Below are 5,485 nucleotides of genomic sequence, written 5' to 3'. Positions count from 1 at the left end.
TTAATCACAGAAGTGAGAGCAGGAAACAGAAAGGTATATAAGACGTGAGGACCAAGAACTAGGCTGGTTAAGCTTTTAGGCTTTTGAGCAACAGTTCAGCTGAGATTCATTCTGGATGAGGACTCAGAAACTTCCAGTCTGAGGAAACAGGATCAGCTGAGGAACTGGCAATTTACCCCAATACCTAACTCCCAGGTTTGTTTTAATTAATAAGACTCTTTAAGATTCATGCTACAGTGAGTTCCAGGACAGCCAAGGCTACAGAGAGAAACCCTGTCTTGAAACAACCCACACACACCCAAAGAGGATACAGGTAGGCAGCAGACAGTAGAGCACTTGCATAATATGTGCCAAACTAGGTTCAATTCCTAGAAGGAACAAACAAATTACAAGCAAAACTCAGTCTCACAGTCATGCTACAGAAAGGGTAACCAGAAAAATGAGCAAGTAGGCAGAAGCACACAGTCATGGAGGCTGACCCCTCAGGCTGGACCAAGGCATTGATCATCCCAAATGCAGGAACATCAGTAAAGACCTACATAAAGACAGTGCAGTCAAATACCTCATTCAAACCTGTGAACATCTGCCATCAAGAAGTGTCATTTTTTTCTATATTGTCCAATAAGCAATATTTGAAAGGCTCTAAATGTTTCAATTTAAAGTTTTATTGGGCCGGGCAGTGGTGGTGCACGCCTTTAATCCCAGCACTCGGGAGGCAGAGCCAGGCAGAGCCAGGCAGATCTCTGTGACATAGAGGCCAGCCTGGGCTACAGAGTGAGTTCCAGGAAAGGTGCAAAGCTACACAGAGAAACCCTGGCTCGAAAAACAAACAAACAAATAAATAATAAATAAATAAATAAAAGTTTTATTGGTTTCCTGGCTGACAGTGCCCAAGGCTTGAGTTCACATTTCTCAGACTGGCATTGTAAGCAATCGCTGTTGCTTGCTCTGGCTCCATTCTATGATTCTGAGAAGTGGTTATGAATTCATAGCTAACTACGTAATTGGGAAATAATTTAAAATAGGTAGGAAAGCTGATCATGGAAAATTCCTGTAAGGCCAGTGCTAGGGAGTGAGAGGCAGGGGGATCACCAACAGCTCCAGGCCATCCTGGACTACATGGCAAATTTCAAGACAACATGGGACCCCCATCTCAAAAAAAAAAAAAAAAAGATCTGATTGGCTTCAAACACCACACTTCCAAGTTGTCTTCCCACCATGTCACCCTCAGAAGTGACAAAGAAAACTGTCCTTTTCAATATACCTTAGACTTCAGTCTCAACAAGTACTAAGAAGTTCTTTAAAAGTTGAGTTTGTAAGCTTGTAGCTGGGTGTGAGTTATATGCCTCCCGCTCCAGCACTCAGACAGCAGAGGGGTAAGTGGGTTGCAAGGTCAAGGTCGGCCTGAGCTATGAGACTGCCTCAAAAGTCTGAGGCAGTTCCGGCTAAGGGTAGACTTCTTTTGCAGGTTCCTGGGGATGAGAATCTTGCATGAACATGAAGGAGCTCACCTCTCACTCTGGCTCCTTGTCAGTGTCTTGGTTGATCGGGACAGCTGTAAGACAGGGATTAAGATTTTATGCACATACCAGAAGTAGGATCCTCAAAAATCTCACCATAAAGAGAATAGATATTTCTCATCCCCCCTTTCAACTAAGTTGATTTAAAAATCATCAGCATTCACAAGCACTTTATATGTGAAAAGCTGGTGTGCATTTAGCCTTACAGTATTCCAAATCTATTCAATTAGTAAACCAATGCTACGTACACAGATTTTTGTGTCCTCTCTCTCTCTCTCTCTCTCTCTCTCTCTCTCTCTCTCTCTCTCTCTCTCTCTCTCTGTCTGTGTGTGTGTGTGTGTGTGTGTGTGTGTGTGTGTGTATTTACCCCTGAGTTGTAGCCGACAATCTGAGGGACAGAGTGAGCAGAGTCAGCTGCTCCCACCAGGCTACCAGAACTCCATTAGATAGATGCCTTGCCAAGTCCCTCTAGCTTGAGACTTATACCATTCTATCCAGGCCCTAGAGAAGCCCGCAGCTCTGTAGCATTCACATTCTCTCTCAGTCACTTGGTAGTAAGATCACACAACATGAGAAACAGAATAGCCACCTCAGGATGGAACATAGGTCTTGTCCCAAGCCCATAGCTGGCACGCAGCACTTTGTCACAGAATACACTACTCCGAGATCAGTTCTTTTCTTTTTTGGGGTTTTGTTTTGTTTTTTGTTTGTTTGTTTGGTTGGTTGGTTTTTTGAGACAGAGTTTCTTTGTAGCTTTGGAGCCTGTCCTGGACTAGCTCTGTAGACCAGGCTGGCCTCGAACTCAGATCCTCATGCCTGCACAGCCATCACTCATACCTACAGAAGCATCTCCCTAGTCTGTGGCCCACTATCTTTCTTAAGCCATCAGTTGAGCATGCTTAGAGGTGTTCATATCTGTTGTTTTGTTTTTAATTATACTTATTGCTGAGTGTGGTGGTGCACACCTTTAACTCCATCACTCAGGAAACAGAGGCAGACAGATCTCTAAGGCCAGCCCTGGCTTACACAGCAGGTTCCTTACCAGCCAAGGATACAACGTGAGACACTGTCTCAAACAAAAACAAAAATATACAAACATTTCTTTATGGTGTTTGGGCAGGAGTGAGTGTGTGGAGGTCACAGGAACTTACAGAAGTCAGTTTTCTCCTTCCAACACTATGTGGGTCCCAGGGATCAAACTGAGTTCATCGGGCTTGGTGACAAATACCTTTACCCACTAAGCTGTCCTGTCTGCTCTATATGCTCCCTTGAGCTAAGCATGGCCAGGATGTGTCCACAGTCCTTCTTTCTTCAAGTATGACCGCCAACTGAGCACAGTGGAACTCTCTCTGGGCAGGCTATCCTTCTGCCTCAGCCTAGGAGGATACTTCAAGGAGCATTTCTCCACTGTTTTCTGTTCTCTTTCACCAAGAGAACAGTGTGTTTGCTTGTAAACAGATTAGGATTCATTCATCAGTTAAAGATTAAGAGAAACTTGGTCTCGGAGGCAGAGGCAGGCAGATCTCTGTAAGTTCAAGGCCAGCCTGGTCTACATAGCATGTTCCAGGCCTGTCAGGGCTACCCAGTGAGGTCCTGTCTCAAAAAACAAACAAAACAAAAACGGCAGCCAGGGGAACTTGTAAAATTCTGAAGTGCTGGAGTGGCTGGGTAGCTCAATGATATGAATTCCTACAAGGGGTAGGAAGGTTAAACACTGTCCTTTAATACACATTCTTGTAATAATAGAATGGTAAGAAGGTAAACACTGTCATTCCCAACCTCCAGTACCATAAGTGCTCTGGATATTAATATTTTAGTTAGTTAGGCATACTCACCTCAGACTTTGACTGGAGTGATGTGGGCACGGAAACAGGAAGTGAGTCCTTCACCTTTGTGGCCACAGCACCTGGCAGGCTGGTGAGGTTCTAGAGCTGGCAAGTGTTCGGTTTCCTGACATAGCAGGCAGCTTCCTGGTTGTTGGTTATCCCTAAAGTTCATGGGCAGCCTGCTCCAGTAATGAGGCACCTTGAAGCTTTTTCTTTATCTCTTCCTTTTGAGACAGGATCTCATGTTGCTGCCCTTGAACTCCTTACACTCCTGAGAATGACCTTGAACTTCTGAAGCTGGGATTAGATGCATGTGCCACGGTAATCAGTTTATGCAGTTTTGGGCTTCCTGCATGTGGAACTCCATGATAGGGCCTAGATCTGTTTCTTCAGGAACAATCTGAAAGCCTCCCAAAGATTCTGTGAACTGTCTATACTCTTTAATCCTCTTCTATGTAAAGAATGAGAAGAACCTTCTTAGAGATCTCATCACCTATGTTTTGAGACAAGGTCTTGTCATGTAGCTCAAACTCATGGCACGCCCCCCTGCCCAACTGCTATCTCAGCTTCCTAAGCTAGGATGGCAGTATTCACTCTGACACCCACCAAGGGCACATGTCCAGTGGGCACAAGGCCATGTGTAGGTTTAAGTCCCACCACCACAAAACGAGGGAAGGGTTGGTTTGGTTGAGGAGAAAGGATTCAGCAAAGCCACCACGTAACTGTTACTCAGGCTGAGTTACAAAAGCTAACAAGAGTATAGACTGAGAAGTGACTGAATCCAGAGCCCCAAAGAACTCCAAAAATCAAATACAGTTACCCTCCCAACTCAACTGGGAGTAAGCAAAGGCTCTGGGAGCAGAAGCTTCCTCAGCCTTTCCAAGGACTCGCCCTTAAGAATTTCCTGCCCTGGAGAGATGACTCAGCAGTTAAGAGCACTTAGTGACCTTTGCGAGGATCCAGGTTTAATTCTCAGGAACAACATGGTGGCTCACAACCATCTTTAATTTAACTCTAGTCCCAGGGGATCTAATGCTCTTTTCCAGCCTCCCTGGGCACCAGACACACACACATGATGCACAGACAAATATTCAGGCAGAGCTTCCATATCCATAAAAGAAAAATAAGTAAATATTTTTTTAAAAAAGAATTTTCTTTCTAGTGATAATAATTATCCTAGGAAAAAGACCCAGTGAAGGCTGTTGTCATCCCATCCAAACCTATAATCCAAAAGAGCCTCCAGGAGGTACCTTAAGCTAAGACCCCAGAGAAGGAGAGAGCACAGAGGCCAGCAGACAAATGATGAGCTTCTTACTTCAAAACTGTCTGCAGAGGATGTCACTCAGTGATAGAGCGCTTCCTTAACATGCAAACAGCTCTGTATTCAATCTACACCATCAGAAATCCAGGAAAAACAAAACAACCTGTATTTCAACTATGCTGGAACCATATGTCCAGGCTTTAACCATATGTCCAGGCTCACACCTGCAATCCCAGCTCTTGGGAAAGCTGAGGCAGGAGGGCTGCCATAAGTGTAAGGTGAACCTGTGCTCTACAGTGAGTTCCCAGCCAGCCTTAGAGTCTGTCTCAAAATAATAACAATAACAACAACAATAATAATAACAACAAAAGCTATACCTCGGACTAGCTGCTCATCAAAATGATTAAAAAGAACAAGAGAAAGACACCCAAAACACCTGCTAAGACTTTTGAAACTATTTGGCAAAAACAAAACAAAGCAAAACATGATCCAACCTGGCAATGCCCATAGCTGTTGCCTAAAGCAAGCCTTGGGCCTGAAGCCTGCAGCAATAGGACATGGGCTCCACTGCCAGCCGAGTAGGACATCCTTCATGAAGTCCATTCAGATATATCCCTCGACATTCGTGAACTAAAAATCTCCTATAGGACAGAACTCAAGGCCTCTGAGGATGCTGAGACAAGGGAGCTACTCTCAGAACTGCCAATCAGGGATTGCTTGATGAGCAACCAAGCGGATATTCATACATTACAATGAAGAGGCCACTGTTCTTGCCGAACAGTACCTTTTAAGTGCTAAAGGTCAGCTATCCTGTTCCTGAGTCTTTCTTTTCTTCTGCTTCTTAAATTTTCTTGTGGTTCTGGGGCTTGGTGATGGCC

The 5,485-nt window shown here is 44.5% G+C and overlaps 1 long non-coding RNA gene across 1 annotated transcript; it reads right to left on the bottom strand.

Annotated features, from left to right (window-relative positions):
- Positions 1 to 262: 262 nt before the first annotated feature.
- LOC118586462 lies at positions 263 to 4,374 on the bottom strand. Its single transcript, XR_004945350.1, has 3 exons — positions 3,356 to 4,374; positions 1,512 to 1,555; positions 263 to 368 (listed from the first exon to the last, which is right to left on the bottom strand). It is a non-coding gene; the product is annotated as an uncharacterized LOC118586462 (long non-coding RNA).
- Positions 4,375 to 5,485: the final 1,111 nt, after the last annotated feature.

This window comes from Onychomys torridus, chromosome 1 (genome assembly GCF_903995425.1).
Source record: "Onychomys torridus chromosome 1, mOncTor1.1, whole genome shotgun sequence".
In the NCBI taxonomy this organism is placed as follows: Eukaryota; Metazoa; Chordata; class Mammalia; order Rodentia; family Cricetidae; genus Onychomys; species Onychomys torridus.
This window is presented reverse-complemented; position numbering and strand designations above follow the sequence as displayed.